Source organism: Neovison vison, chromosome 3, assembly GCF_020171115.1.
Source record: "Neovison vison isolate M4711 chromosome 3, ASM_NN_V1, whole genome shotgun sequence".
Lineage (NCBI taxonomy): Eukaryota > Metazoa > Chordata > Mammalia > Carnivora > Mustelidae > Neogale > Neogale vison.
This window is the reverse complement of record NC_058093.1, coordinates 21301354-21317665: the sequence shown is the minus strand read 5'-3', so window position 1 is coordinate 21317665 and position 16312 is coordinate 21301354. Positions and strand designations below refer to the sequence as shown.

At 36.9% G+C, this 16312-nt stretch overlaps 1 long non-coding RNA gene across 3 annotated transcripts in view; it reads right to left on the bottom strand.

The window, feature by feature from the left end:
* The window catches only part of LOC122902264, a 107396-nt gene that overhangs the window by 18029 nt on the left and 73055 nt on the right, over nucleotides 1-16312 (bottom strand). For all 3 annotated transcript variants that reach the window (XR_006383786.1, XR_006383787.1, XR_006383788.1), the window contains exon 6: nucleotides 15979-16061. This is a non-coding gene — a long non-coding RNA (uncharacterized LOC122902264). The remainder of the gene's footprint in view (nucleotides 1-15978; nucleotides 16062-16312) is intronic.

Here is a 16312-nt window from a genome sequence, read left to right as displayed (position 1 = left end):
CAGGAGAACAGGTGTCTTGCCTTTTTTTAAGTCCTGGTGTCGGTTTACAACGGGACAAGCGTGCCCTTTGTTCTGTCCGCTCCTCTAGAACTCCTCCAAATGCACGGACTGAGGCTGCTGGTCCCTAGAGAATGTCTAACATGCCACAGTGTGGCTTCCCTGGAGACATGGATACTCTCCCGAGCCTGAATTAGAAAACCTTGACCAGGACTAGAAGAGACAAATGCATCGTCAGCCACGGGCTATTCCTGTCCCTGCAGTTGCTGCCCATCCTCAAAGTTGGGAGACAGCTACGCTCATGCTATCCGAGGCTCCTCAAACAAGCTTAAAACAGCACCCCTCTGACCCTTCAGTTCCACTTAATGTCATGCATTCTAGTTTGGAGGATAGTATTACATCTGTCCCTTATTGAATTTTTTATTAAAGTATGACATACATTTGGAAGAGTGACAAATCCTAAGAATACAGCTTGATGAAATATCACAAAATGAATATTTTGTGTAAACACTGGCTTCTTCACTCTCCATCTCTAGCCCACGCTCCTCTCAGGGGTAATGCCATCAGTCAGATTCACTGGATTTTGAACTTTATATGAATGGAATCATAGAGTACATATTGTCTTTTGATCTGAGTTCTTTAACGCAGTACCAACCAAATGACACTGATCCGTCTCATTATATATACTTGTATTTTGTCCATTCTTATTGCTGTGTAATATATTATCATATGAATATACCACACTCTACTTTTCCTTTCCACTGTTGGTGGACATGGGAGTTGTTTTGAGTTTTGTGCTATGAATAATGTTACTAAGGATGTTTAGGTACATCTTTATAGGTATACACAGACATTTGTGTAGGTATATGCCTAGGAGTGGAATTACTAGCTTTTAAGGTATGCACACATTTAGAAATTGTTTTTAATGCTTTTGTCCTAAAAGATACTTTGTACTTTCTTTCCCAGAAAAATATCAACTCCCAGGGCATCCTCTGCCAGTTTCTTCCTGGAGCTCTACTCTCTGTCACAGAATGATAGTGGGCTATGGGGACAATCATTGCCCTTGGCCCTTCTCAGGAGATGACCAAGAGGCATTCCTGAACAAGAGTCTGACCAATCCATGAGTGTTCTCTTGGTGCCACAACCCCTTTCCTTGAGGTAACATCAATGCCCTATGCCCTTCCATGCCACCGTCTGGGATTTTCTGTCCCCTTCATACTCTCATCTTGCCAGAATCACATACTACAGTATCAGAATTACACAATGAAGCAAGCTCTGAGCAATTTTAATCACTATAAATGTCCTTCCTGGAGAAACCCTATACCCCCTGCCCCTCCAAGGGAAGCAGCATGCTAACCATGTAAAGAATCACGCTGACTTCACTTCCACATGGCTCATCTTCTCTCTCAGAAGACAGGGTTCCAAAGCATGGGTCCTGGATTGCCCTGGAAGTGGCATGACCTCTAATAAGGCAACTCTAAGAGCAGAAGGAGGAAAGTAATACCTGTCTCCTACTTATACAAGGATGGGATTTATTGAGTGTGAAAGAAATAACACTGCTTAAAAACTTAGTGATGAAAGAAGTATAAATATTTTAAAAATTATCTTTATTATCCACTTCAAGTCCCTTAGATAGCTTGCACTTAAACACCTATATATCCTAAGAGGAAACAGTTTACGACATTTCAGAACACTTTTGGAGTATCTCATAATTTCCAGTTGGTAAGTTATTTATTTCTAATAAAATATTTTCACTCATCCCTATTAGTCTCATAATAAGAATAGCTGATGACTATTCTCTCGCTATGACACTTTACATAATTAAAATTGCTTTTAAGCCATTGCTTTTCCTTCCTTTGAGTAAATAACACCAAAGCTTTCATCTTTTCAGAACAGGTTCTAGCAGTCCATTCCCTACTCATGGCCATACTCCAAACTCAAATTTTGGAGTTCCAAACTGTCTTAGGTCATTTAATTATTGGCCAACATAACTGGCCAATTTGCCAACACCAAAACACATAACATTCTTTCATTTATTTATTCATCCATTCAATAACTAGATCATTGTTTTAAGTTTACTGTCTGTAACCTTGTGATTCAGTATAGAACAAGCCAGATGAGTCCCTCTCCTCTCCTCTCATGGAGCTCACTTCCTAAATGTATTGGGGGAAAAAAAGTAAAAATACACAACTTATTAAGACCATGAAAAAAATAAATCCAAATGCTGACCTCAAGAATGACTGGGACAGGAGCTACTTAAGATTGCGTGATTGGGGAAAGGTCTTTCTGAAGAGGTTACTCTTGGACTAGAATCTAAATGATCTTGGGAGATGCCATGGAAAGGTGTGTGATACAGCAATTGACAGGCCCTGCATAGGGGACATCACTGAGACCACAGCATGATCTGCAGAGGGAAAGGAGATGTGTGGGGAGACTGGGGATCCAGAATTGTTGGTTGCCATTAGGAGTACATCTTGCATGTCTCATAGGTAATAATTCCATTGGCAAATGGTCATATACCTAAGTTGTTCTCTGGATAATAAACCCAAGAGTATGATCCTATCACTATTGTACGCATTATTCCACTTTGTGGTTCCTGGGATTCCCATGGTCTCTCTGCCATTGGCACTGCAACCTCCTTTTCTATCTTAAAGCCTCTCTTTTTCTGAAACATAATCTTCAACTGAATCCTTTTTTACAAGCTAAAATTTAATTCTGTCATACCTGAAGAGCTGAGACATAATACACCTAGTTTTTCACATGTAATTAACCCCCCCCTCCCCAGCCAATAAGAAGCAGTAGTCAAGAGCTTAGGCTTTAGCTTGCATCAAAACCAGGTTCTATTTCTGGGGGATTTTTTTGGACACTTTTAGTGTGTGTAACTAGCATGTTACGTCTACCTTCCTGAGTTTTTTTTATCTGTAAAATGGAAATCACTTTTTAAAAAAGATTTTATTTATTTATTTGAGGTAGAAAGTGAGTGATAGAGAAAGCAAGGGTGGGGAGGAGAGGCAGAGGGGGAGGGAGAGACAGGCACCTTCCCCCACCCACCCGCCAAGCAGGGAGCCAGACCAGGGCTGGATTCTAGCACCCTGGGATCATGGCCTGAGCCAAAGGCAAACACTTTACTAACTGAGCCACCCAGGCACCCCTGAAAAATGGAAATTAAACACCTACCTCAGAGTTGTTGTAAGGATTGATGGAGATAATACACATTAACCCTCAAGAGATGTCCATTAATAATAATGCTATTCAAAAAGCAAAAAGCATAGAAATTTGTAGTAAAATGAGAAGTTAGGTCTTATGCCATTTATTCTCTCATTTTGTGTATAAGCCTCTGTGAAGCTAAATTAATTGTCAATGGTCACATAGTTAGTCAAAACTTCACCAAATTTCCCTAGTCAATAGTCTAATAGAGGAATAATTCAATCATTCATCACTTGTTTTAGCTTTGAGATTGGACTTTATGAACTACATAATCATTATTTGAATAAATCATGAAAACATTCTGATACCTGATGTGGCAAATTATGATTGGAATACTGTGTGGCTTAATAAATCTTATTTTTTAGGACTTGAGAGATTCAGACCCATGAATTCTACTTTTTATTCTATTTGGTAAGTGGAAAAAGCCAATAAGAAGATATGGTTTTTATATAGAGTATATCTACCAAATGTGGATTGTAATTTGTAGACAAAGCTCTGAAAGAAAATAAATTGTAGGTTATAGGCTAGCTCTGGTAGGCAAATTATTGGGCATAGTGGATATGTCAACTAAGGATGAAAATCTAAAGAAGTAGCTGTTCTGGCATGGAATTATATGAAACCCACTTATTTCAAGTGCCTCTCATTGGCAAGTTTTCACATAGTTATCACACAGACATGAACTGAGCTGTGTAAGTGTGACAGAAGTTAAGTCTAGTCCTAAACCTTAAGTGTAAGTTCAACAAGTAGACTTTTACGTGAACTCTGCTTGTTGTACTTCTATTTGACCTTTACCATTGGCTTTAAAATAATTTTATTGTAAAAAAAATTTTTATTGTTTATTTATTATGTAAGTAAACTGCAATCACAGAAGAAAAATAGGAAATATAAATAAGCAAAGGAAATTCATCTATAATTTTACACTAAAAATAACTATTAATATCTTGCCATCTACACACACACATACACACACACATTCTTCACATATCTAAGTTAATTCTTATTTTATCTAGAGAGATATATCAGTGAAATTGACACAAACTTTTTAAATGTAACATACTGAAAAGTGATTATTACAAATGAAAAAAATTTCATATGAAGAACTTCAAATTTTCACAATTATTGTTTACTACACCTAATTAATCAACAACCCCTTTTTTCAGGAATGTATAAGGGAGTTATGGCAACAAATTCCATTCTAATTCAATAAGATTTAGTTCCAATATTTAGAGAAATACAAAACAAGTGTCTATGTTTTTAAGAAATTATATCTGCAAGGAACACACATAATAAATTCAGTTACTTGAGCAAAATTGGAGGTGAAAAACAGGGCTAAATACCCCTTAAAAGACACATGGTGTCAGATTGGATTAAAAAGCAAGACCCATCAATATGCTATTGGTAAGAGACTTATTTTAGACCCAAAGACACCGCCAAATTGAAAGTGAGAGGGTGGAAATCCATTTATCATATTAACGGACATCAAAAAAAAAAGCTGGGGTAGGAATCCTCATATTGGACGAATTATATTTTAAGCCAAAGACTGTAATAAAATATGAGAAAAGACAATATATCATAATTAAAGAGTCTCTCCTACCAGAAGATCTAACAATTGTAAATATTTATGTCCCTAACATGGAAGCAGCCAATTACATAAGCCAATAAATAACAAAATTAAAGAAACACATAGATAATAACACAAGAATAGTAGGAGACTTTAACAGCCCCCTCACTGCAATGGACAGATCATCTAAGCAGATCAAAAAGAACACAAGGGTTTTGAATGACACACTGGACTTCACAAATATATTCAGAGCATTCCATTCCAAAGCAGCAGTATACACATTCTTTTTGAGTGCACGTGGAACATTCTCCAGAATAGATCACATCCTGGGTCACAAATCAGGTCTCCACCAGTAGTAAAAAAACAGGATCATTCTCTGCATATTTTCAGACCACAATGCTTTGAAACTTGAATGCAATCACAAGAGGAAATTTGGAAATAATTCAAATACATAGAGGATAAAAAGCATCTTAGTAAAAAATAAATGGGTCAGCCAAGAAATTGAAGAAGAATTAAACAAATTCATGGAAACTAATGAAAATGAAAACATAACTGTTCAAAACCTTTGGGATGCAGCAAAGGTGATCCTAAGTAATACAAGCCTTTCTCAAGAAACAAAAAAGTTCTCAAACACACAATCTAACCTTATAACTAAAGGAGTTGGAGAAAGAGCAGCAAATAAAGACTAAGCCCAGCAGGAGAAGAGAAATAATAAAGACTAGAGCAGAAATCAATGAAATAGAAACCAAAAGAATAGTAAAACAGATCAGCGAAACTAGGAGCTGGTTCTTTGAAAGAATTAATTAGATTAATAAACCCCTGGCCTGACTTATCAAAAAGACAAGAGATCACAACCAAATAAATATAAATAATTATAAGCACATATTATGAGCAACTATATGACAACAAATTAGGCAATCCAGAAGAAATGGATGCGTTCCTAAAGATCTATAAACTACCAAAACTGAACCAGGAAGAAACAGAAAACCTGAACAGACCCATAACCAACAAGGAAATTGAAGCAGTAATCAAAAAATCTCCCAACAAACAAGGATGGGATGATTTCCCAGGGGAATTCAAACAAACATTTAAGGAAGAATTAACACCTATTCTTCTGAAGCTGTGTCAAAAATCAGAAATGAAAGGAAAACTTCCAAACTCTTTCTATTAGCCAGCCTTACCTTGAAGCGAAAATCAGACACAGACCCCAACAAAAAGAATTACAGACCAATGTCCCTGATTAACATGGATGCAAAAATGCTCACCAGGATACTTGCCACTAGGTCCCAACAGTACATTAAAAGGAGAATTCACCACGACCAAGTGGGACTTATTCCTGGGCTTCAACATCTGCGAACCAATCAATGTGTCATATCACATAGATAAAAGAAAGGACAAAACCACCTGAACCTCTCAATAGATGCAGAAAAAAACATTTGACAAAGTATAGCATCCTTTCTTGATTAAAACTCTTCACAGTTTAGGGATAGAGGGAACATACCTCAATATCATAAAAGCCATGTATGAAAAGCCCACAGCAAATATCATTCTCAATGGAGAATAACTGAGACACTTTCTTCTAAAGTCAGGAACATGACAGGGATGTCTCCTATCATCACTGTTGTTCAACATAATACTAGAAGTCCTAGCCTCAGCAATCAGACAACAAAAAAGAAAAAAATGTATCCAAATCAGCAAAGAAGTCAAACTCTCACTCTTCACAGATGACATGACACTCTATGTGGAAAACCCAAAAGACTCCACCCAAAATTTCTAGAACGCATACAGCAATTCAGCAACATGGCAGGATATAAAATCAATGCACATAAATCAGTTGCATTTCTATATACCAACAATGAAACAAAAGAACAAGAAATTCAGGAGTCAGTCCCTTTTAAAATTGCACCAAAAACTGTAAGATACCTAGGAATAAACTAACCAAAAAGGCAAAGGATCTGTGCTCAGAAAACTATAGAACACTCATAAAAGAAATTGAGGAAGACACAAAGAAATGGAAAAACTTTCCACACTCATGGATTGGAAGAACAAATATTGTTAAAATGTCTCTGCTACCTAGAGCAATCTATACATTCAATACCATCCCTATCAAAATACCATCAGCTGTTTTCACAGAGCTAGAACAGATAATCCTAAAATTTGTATGGAACCAAGAAAGATTCCAGATAGCCAAAGAAATGTTGAAAAAGAAAACCAAAGCTGGTGGCATCACAATGCCAGACTTCAAGCTCTATTACAAAGCTGTCATCATCAAGACAGTATGGTACTGGCACAAAAACAGACACATAGATCAATGGAACAGAATAAAGAACCCAGAAATTAACCCTCCACTTTATGGTCAACTAATTTTTGACAAAACAGGAAAGAATATCCAATGGAAAAAAGACAGTCTCAGTTGATGAGATGATGAGTCTCATTTGTTGAAATGGTGTTGGGAAAATTGGACAGCCACACATAGAAGAATGAAACTGGACTATTTTCTTACACCATACACAAAAATGGAATAAAATAAAAGTGATATATGGAAAGCCCACAGCAAATAGCATTTTCAATGAATGAAAGACCTAAATGAATGAAAGACCTAAATGAAATGAATGAATCAAAATACCTAAATAAAATGAATGAAAGACCTAAATGTGAGACAGAAATCCACCAAAATCCTCGAGAAGAACACGGGCAACAACCTCTGTGACTTCGGCAGTGGCAACTTCTTGCTAGCCATGTCTCCAAAGGCAAGGGAAACAAAGGCAAAAATAAAAGTGAACTATTGGGATTTCATCAAGATAAAAAGTTTTTACACAGTGAAGGAAACAGTCAACAAAACCAAAAATCAACTGACAGAATGGAGGAGATATTTGCAAATGTCTTATCAGATAAAGGACGAGTATCCAAAATCTATAAAGAACTCACCAAACTCGACACCCAAAGAACAAATAATCCAATCAAGAAACAGGCAGAAGACATGAACACACATTTCTCTAAAGGAATCATCCAAATGGACACAGGACACATGAAAAAAATGCTCAACATCCCTCAGTGTCAGGGAAATACAAATCAAAACCATGATGAAGGGACGCCTGGGTGGCGCAGTTGGTTGGACGACTGCCTTCGGCTCAGGGCGTGATCCTGGAGTCCCGGGATCGAGTCCCACATCAGGCTCCCAGCTCCATGGGGAGTCTGCTTCGCTCTCTGACCTTCTCCTCGCTCATTCTCTCTCACTGTCTCTCTCTCTCAAATAAATAAAATAAAATCTTTAAAAAAAAAAAAAATCCTTAAAAAAAAAAAAAAAAAAAACAAAACCATGATGAGATACCACTTCACCCGAGTCAGAATGACTAAAATTAACAGGTCAGGAAACAACACATGCTGGTGAGGATGGGGAGAAAAGGGGATACCTCCTACACTATTGGTGGGAATGAAAACTGGTGCAGTCACTCTGAAAAACAGTATGGCAGTTCCTCAAAAAGTTGAAAATAGAACTACCCTATGACTCCGCAATTGCACCATTGGCTATTTACCCCAAAGATACAAATATAGTGATCTGAAGGGGCACCTGAACTCCAATGTTTATAGCAGCAATGTCCACAATAGCCAAACTATGGAAAAAGCATAGATGTACATCAGCAAATGAAAGAATAAAGAAGATGTGGTATATATTCGCAATGGAATACTACTCAGCCATCAAAAAATGAAATCTTGCCATTTGCAACGATGTGGCTGAACTAGAGGATATTATGCTAAGCAAAACGAGTCAGTCAGAGAAAGACAATTATCATATGCTCTCACTCACATGTGTAATTTAAGAAACAAAATAGAGAATCACAGGGGAAGGGAGGGAAAAACAAGATGAAGTCAGAGAGGGAGATGAACCTTAAGAGATTCTTAATCAGAGGAAACAAACTGAGGGCTCCCGAGGGGGTGGGATGGGGTTTGGGGTAACTGGGTGCTGGACATTAAGGAGGGCATATGATATAATGAGCATTGTGTATTATATAAGACTGATGAATCACTCTACCTCTGAAGCCAATAATACATTATATGTTAATTAATTTAAACTTACAAAAGGGGGAAAAAAGACATTTGAACTACAAAAAAAAAAAAAAAGAAGAAAAAATTTCACTAAGATCAGAGATGCTATTTTATCCTCTCTCTTATTTTTTTCTTTTTTTGAGAGAGAGAGAGAGTGTGCATGCATAAGCAGGGGTAGGGGGAAAGGCAGAAGGAGAGGGAGAGAAAGATTCTTAGGCAGGTTCCATGCCCAGCATGGAGCCTGATGCAGGGCTCCATCTCATAACCCTCAGATCATGATGTGAGCTGAAATCAAGAGTTGGACACTTAACATACTGAGTCACCCAGGGGACCCTCTTCCTCTCTAAAAAAAACAAAAAACAAAAAAAGGGGCACCTGGGTGGCTCAGTGGGTTAAAGCCTCTGCCTTCACCTCAGGTCATGATCTCCAGATTCTGGGATCGAGCCCCGCATAGGGCTCTCTGCTCAGCTGGGAGCCTGCTTCCTCCTCTCTCTCTCTCTCTCTGCCTGCCTCTCTGCCTACTTGTGATCTCTGTCTGTCAAATAAATAAAATCTTTAAAAATTTAAAATAAATAAATAAATAAATAAATAAAAATAAAAAACTAATTTGATTGTATTCCTGATTTGTATGCAGGACTCTACCCAAGGTAGATGTAGTGTATACTAAACGCTTGGCATTCAATGAGTAGACACTTGGGAACTCTATTACACATTTGCATTAATATATATCTTTTTCAAAAATCATAAGTAAGATACTTTTTCACCCATCCCACATCTAAAGTAAGTAATCCCTCTTTAATAAAAACATCTTGCTCTAAACATAGCAACACATACAACAGGCCCTGTATACTGCATTATCACCAATACAGAAGCATAGAGCCAATCTATAGGCTCTGTCCAGCAATGATTCATCCTATACCTGAAAAATAGAAGTTCCAAGTCAACTCACAGCCCTGATATTGAAATAGAAATTAAAAAATTCTATTAAAAGTTGTTGCCAGTTATACACTTGTCATTTGACACATTTACTTTTCTTAAATCTTGCTTTTCATTGTGGATTCAGATAGAACTCGTTTTATTTAAACAATTACGTGTCATTGTCCAAATGATCTGTTCCTCATAAACCCTGGGAAGCAAACAACTTAGCCACAACACTGAGTGTTGTGACGATTAAAGAAATCCAGGAGCGGCCAGGTGGCTCAATTGGTTAAGTGTCTGCCTTCGGCTCAGGCCAAGATCCCAGAGTCCTGGGATTGAGCCCGACATCAGGCTCCCTGGTCAGCAGAGAGTCTGCTTCTCCCTCTCCTTCTGTCCGCCACTCCCGCTGCTTGTACTCCGAGACATTCTCTCTCTCTCTGTCAAATAAGTAAATAAAATCTTTTAAAATAAATAAATAAAAGATAAAGAAATCCAGCCCAAAGAGGAGTTTACACTTTATTCACCTCTTTCTCTCTAAAACATCAAGTCCAAGAACTTAGTCCACTACAGCTCATTATAATTTCCTGTCATCTCTTACTCTACAGCACTTCAAAATGCTCAAGTCCACCATCTCTTGGTTTACCCATGGAGACTTCCACCCTGTTCTGCCATCTTGGTTCTCCAACAGCACTTGTGTCCCCCACATGAAGCTCCCCAAAGCTCTCATCTTCCTTCCTAGTAACCCCCGAGCAGCGAGCAGTGTAGTTCTTTGTTTAATTGCATTCCTCACAGCAGCTGATCAGAAGATTTCCCATTTCATCAGAGGACAAATGCTGTGGGGTCAGGGGAAGCTGTGAATCTACATATATTACTATTTTTCACATCACAATTGTAAAAATGCAAAACTCACCTCCTTTGATAAATAATGAGAAGCTCTTAGCATGATCTAATTCTCCAGGGCTATAGTTGGTTGCCAGGGAAAGATGTAGATATGTGTGTGCACGCCCATGTGCATACCGATGAGACTGTGTGTCTTGTAGGGTGTGTGTGTCAGTGAGCCTGTAAGTCCTTGCAGTGTGTTTGTGTGTGTGTGTCTATGTAAAGTATGTATCCCAGAGATCCACAAATTGGGCACAACTGAGAAAGCGAGGAGAGGAAGAGAGAGTGCCAATAAAGGGAGAGCATAATAATGAGTGAGACTGTGATAGTGAGTACCTGTACCTTCTCTTTCCAAATCCCAAGCCATTTGCAGATATCACCTTTCCACTGCAACACACTTAGCCATGACCATTTTAGGAAACGTAGTGACATCATTTCCAAATTCATATCCTAAATCTCGACATCATGCTTCATTGTTCTGAGGCATAATAGGAGATAGTCTTCCTAATCTTTCCCTACTGTCCCTGAATCTACAGTCAGGTTGGATCTTTCTGAAGTTCCCATAACTCCTTTTCTCACCTATCTGAACAGTAGCCAACACAGATAGGCATCATACATGCATATAGAATTACATAGATTTTTGTGAATATATTTATACATATGGAACCAAACTATACATCATATTCTGCAACTTGTTATTTTCATGTCTTACAGATCTTTCCATACCAGAATATTTTTGCCAACCTCATTATTCCATGGAATTGTATAGGAAAAATACACATATACCATGTCAGTTTTGGGGTTTTTTTTTATTATTTTATTTATTTATCTGACAGACTGAGATCACAAGCAGGTAGAGAGGCAGGCAGAGAGAGAAAAGGAGGAAGCAGACTCCACACGGAGCAGAGAGCCTGATATATGGCTCGATCCCAGGACCCTAGGACCATGACTTGAGCTGAAGGCAGACGCTTTAACCCACTGAGCCACCCAGGTGCCCCCATACCATATCAGTTTAACCAAATTTATTGACAAGCATTCATGTTGTGAACTTCCTATTAGAAACAATACGGTACTACCATCCTTGTTCAGACTCCAGGTTCATAGGAGTGAATATTTATTGTCAGTGTTTCCTAAATCTAACTTCACATTTAAAACGTGTAGAGAGCTTTCAAAAATACCACTGCCTATGCTCCCCAGCCCCTATCGCCACTAGACCTAGTTAAATCAGAATCTGGGAGTGAGCCCAGGCATGGGTATTTAATAAAATCTCCCCAAGTAATTTTAATATGCAACCAACGTGGAAAATCATTACTAATTATGAAGAATTGGAATTGCTGATTTGAAGGGTCTATACATTTTACTTTTGTTTTTTACATTCTACATTTTGAATGCATTTTGTAAATGGCTAAATAATACACCATTGCAAATTCTGTAATATCATTGCTTCTGCTCTAAGTAAAGTTCTCAGGAAATCTGAAAGTATAAAGCAAGCACGTTCCTTTACAGAGTCTCTTCCTAAGCTGAAATGGCAGCTTCTCTGAAATGCCTACATATAAAGTTAATGTCCCCCCCACCTCACGTCATTACTTTCAAAGCACTGGATTGGTTTTCTTTGTATTACAGGCATAGCTCCGAGATGTTCCTGGTTTGGTTCCAGACACCCAAATAAAGAAGACATCACTACAAGTGAGTCAAATGAATTTTTTCTGTCTCCTGGTGCATATGAAAGTTGTTTACATTATACTGTAGCCTATTAAGTTTCAATGGCCTAATGTCTAAAAAAAAATACATATCTTAATTGGAAAATACTTTATTGTTAAAAAACTGCTAACTATCATCAAAGCTTTCAGCAAGTCGTAATTAGTGAACACAGATCACCATAATAAATATAATCATGAAATATATTCTATTTAATATATAATATATAATACTAATATTACATATTATATATTATATATAAATATAATAAACATGAAAAGCTAAAAATATTGTGAGAATTATGAAAACATGACACAGAGACACAAAGTAAATGCTGTTGGAAAAAATGGTGCCAGTAGACTTGCTCAACACAGGGTTGCCATAAACCTTCAATTTGTAAAAGAACAAAACAAAACAAAACACACAATATCTGTGAATCACAATAAAGTGAAGCACAGTAGAATGAGTATGTCTGTCCTTGTCACAATGTGCAATCATTTCCTGAGGCTGATCATGGTCTTCTATAGCCCCTAATCTCCAACAGAAGTGCAAGAGAACAGGAACCCAATCTGTCTTGTTCACCCAGTAACTCTAATGCCTATTATAACAGGACCTAGAGTATAATCGATGGTCAATATGTGGAGAATAAATCAGTCCCTGTGGTTGTCCAGTCAGTGGTTAAGCACGTTAGGCTGTGGAAAGGATCAGTAAAATGAAGGAAAAATACTGGTGGTTCTCATTCCGCAGACCTAGCATTTCCAAACATAAAATGAGTATTTCTTTTTCTCTTTATTTATCATTTAATTTAATTTTAGTTCCAGTATAGTTAACATAAAACAAGTATTTTACCTTAGCCAAAAGAACCTACAAACTCGCACTATCCTACAAGAAACAGATAAATGTGTGACAAGCCTTGAACATGTGGTTAAAAAAAAAAAAAAAAGAAATCAGAAGGTAGACTATGATGAGCCACCCTTAGTAATAAAGGCCATCCTCCTGCTTTTTGGAGAACATCTGAAAAAACTTACACAGCAAGTATTACGGTTAAGCATGAGGAACACTTGGAAAATCTGGGCATGGAGGGCATCAGCTGTCACTGAGAACAGGATTCCTTAGCTGTTCCCTTTCTTTCCCCTTATAAGTAAGCTTTGTCAAATAGTCCTATAAAAAAGGAGGGGCCAAGACAGCAATTTCCTTTTGATCGTGATTATCACATTAAATTGCTCAGGATCATAGTCTCAGAAGGCCTTTAAATTCTTTTTTCTCCACCTATAATTTCTGTGTATAACAAATAACACCTCACCAAACACCATATACATGATGTCCAATAGTACTAACCATTTTTTTAAAAGGACTGTGAACATGTTTAGACTTTCCTTCTATATCATACCTGACTAAAACACAAGGAATGTCGACTTAGTGGGAATGAGATCTTACATTTCTTATATTTGAAGTTTCAGGGTGACTTGTTTTTACATTTTTTAGACTTTTTTTCATTAATTCTTTAAAATTTTAGATGGTTCTAGATTTATGGAAAAGCTGAGGGAAGTTCCCATGCACTCCACACCCAGTTTTTCTACTGTTAGCAAGTGTATGGTACACTTGTCACAAGAAGCCAATATTGATACACTACTTTTTTAAAAGATTTTATTTTATTTATTTGACAGACAGATCACAAGTAGGCAGAGAGGCAGGCATTGAGAGAGGAAAAGCAGGCTTCCTGCTGAGCAGAGAGCCCGACGTGAGGCTCGATCCCAGGACCCTGATCCCAGAACCCTGAGATCATGACCTGAGCCGAAGGCAGAGGCTTTAACCCACTGAGCCACCCAGGTGACCCTATTGATACACTATTAATAGAATAAAGAAAAGTCCATGCTTTTTTCATATTTCTACCTAATGTTCCTTTTTTACTCCAGGCTTCCATCTAGGACACCGCATTACATTTACCCATCATGTTACTTTAGGCACCTCTAGCCTAAAGGTTTCTCAATCTTTCCTTGTTTTTGATAATCTTGACAATTAAAAGTACTTGTCAGGAATTTCGCAGAATGTTCCTCAATTTAGACTTTATTGATGTTCTTCTAATGATTCGACTAGGTTGTGGGTTTTGGGGAGAAACCTGTCAAACACTACCTCCACAACATGATCAAGGTTAACAACAATAGTAATATTATGTCAATACCATATACCCTTGTATAATATATGAATGGCACCTGTACCTTTGTGAGCTCTACTCTTCAAATAGAAAGTGCTATGCCAACATATCTACTTCTGTGAATTCATAAATCCAAGATATATAATTGATAACACAAAGGGGTTTAGATATATAGTGAGATCAAGCCATTTCCCTCTTCATACAAAAAAATGTATTTTTATTTCAATTTTTCTTTTTCCTTTTTTTTGTTTTTGCTTTGTTTTGATTTGCTCAGAACACAAAAAGCCCTTTTACATGTATATCTGTCATAGATTTTAAGGGATTTCTTACATGGAGCAAAGTATTAAAATAGACGTTGAATTAAAGTAAGAGCTTACCCATCACTCAGTAATTGAAGAAAAACCCCATTTATCTTTTGATAGTCCAAAGGAAAGCAAATTGGTGGATATATTTCTGCTATTTAAAAAAGTATTTCTATTATAAAACGTAGCATTATTTTTAAAATTCTAATTATTTACATTTGAAACAAGCAATGTACCTAGAAAAATATGTTTGGATTCTTCCTGACTGTCCTATATGTGAGACACAAGTACCAGTAGCTAATGTAGGTAATGACTGAGTCCTTGGTGTAAGGCAGCAGAGGAAAGAGCTAATAAAAACAGTTCTTCCGGGGTGCCTGGGTGGCTCAGTCGGTTAAACTGCTGCTTTTGGCTCAGGTTATAATCCCAGGGTCTTGGGATGGAACTCCAAGTCAAGCTCCCTGCTCAATGGGGAGCCTGGTTCTCCCTCTGCTGTTCCCCCTGCTTGTGCTTTCTCCCTCTCCCTCTCTCTCTCTCAAGTAAATACATTTTTTTAAAAATCTTAACAACAACAATAAAAAAAAGCTTCTTCTGGACGTATGTGGATAATATAATCCAGTACAGTCTAGTAAGGAGACTGTTCTTGGGGCCAGATGTAACTTAAATGAACTATTGATAATATGAGAGTCTAAATGTAACTTAGTTGTAATATATGGAGAGGAATAGTGACCTTCTCCAAACTGGGGAATGCTTTTATATCAGACCAAAACAAAATGGAAAATGGATAATAAATCTATATCTTTAAACACAATATTCAACAATTAAAATATAAATATGTATTTACATATATACACTTATATAAGTATGTGTATATAGGTGTATGTGTGTGTGTGTATATATATATAAATCTATGTATATATATAGATGTACACCATATGCTCTTATATATTTAATTATCTAATTTATAAATATGCTCTTTTAAAATCCCAAACTAGCTACTGGGTTTTGGGGGAGGTTTTGTTTTGGCTTATTTTGTATTTTTGGATTTTTTTGTTTTTACTAATTAATAACTACTCATTAATTAAATACCCCACAAGATAAAAGAACAGAGGTGAAGATGGTACAATGGTTAATCTTATGCTTCTTTAATATGAGAATCTAGCTTTGCAAACTGAGAAACCTAAAGACAGAAAAAGAAAAATTTTCAAGTTACTCACCAAAACTCACACCATATTGATAATTTAAGTCCTTTTCTCCTATATTTCTCTGTCCACTTAGATAAAAAGGATATCTTGTCTCCCTGGTATGGATAAAAAAAAAATTCAGGAGATCAGTAATTAGGCTTTATGCCATTTAGGAAGTAAAATAAGTAACAACTTTGATTGACAGTCATTTTACTATTAGAAAAGCTATTTGGCAAGAAAGTAAATCTTGCTGTCATTCCATTCCATTTCATTTCATTTTTTTCATTATAGAAAGAAAATTAAGTTATATGAAGTAGTTTTGAATTATTTTTCTTTAGCATACAGTTAATTACAATTAAAAAGAGAG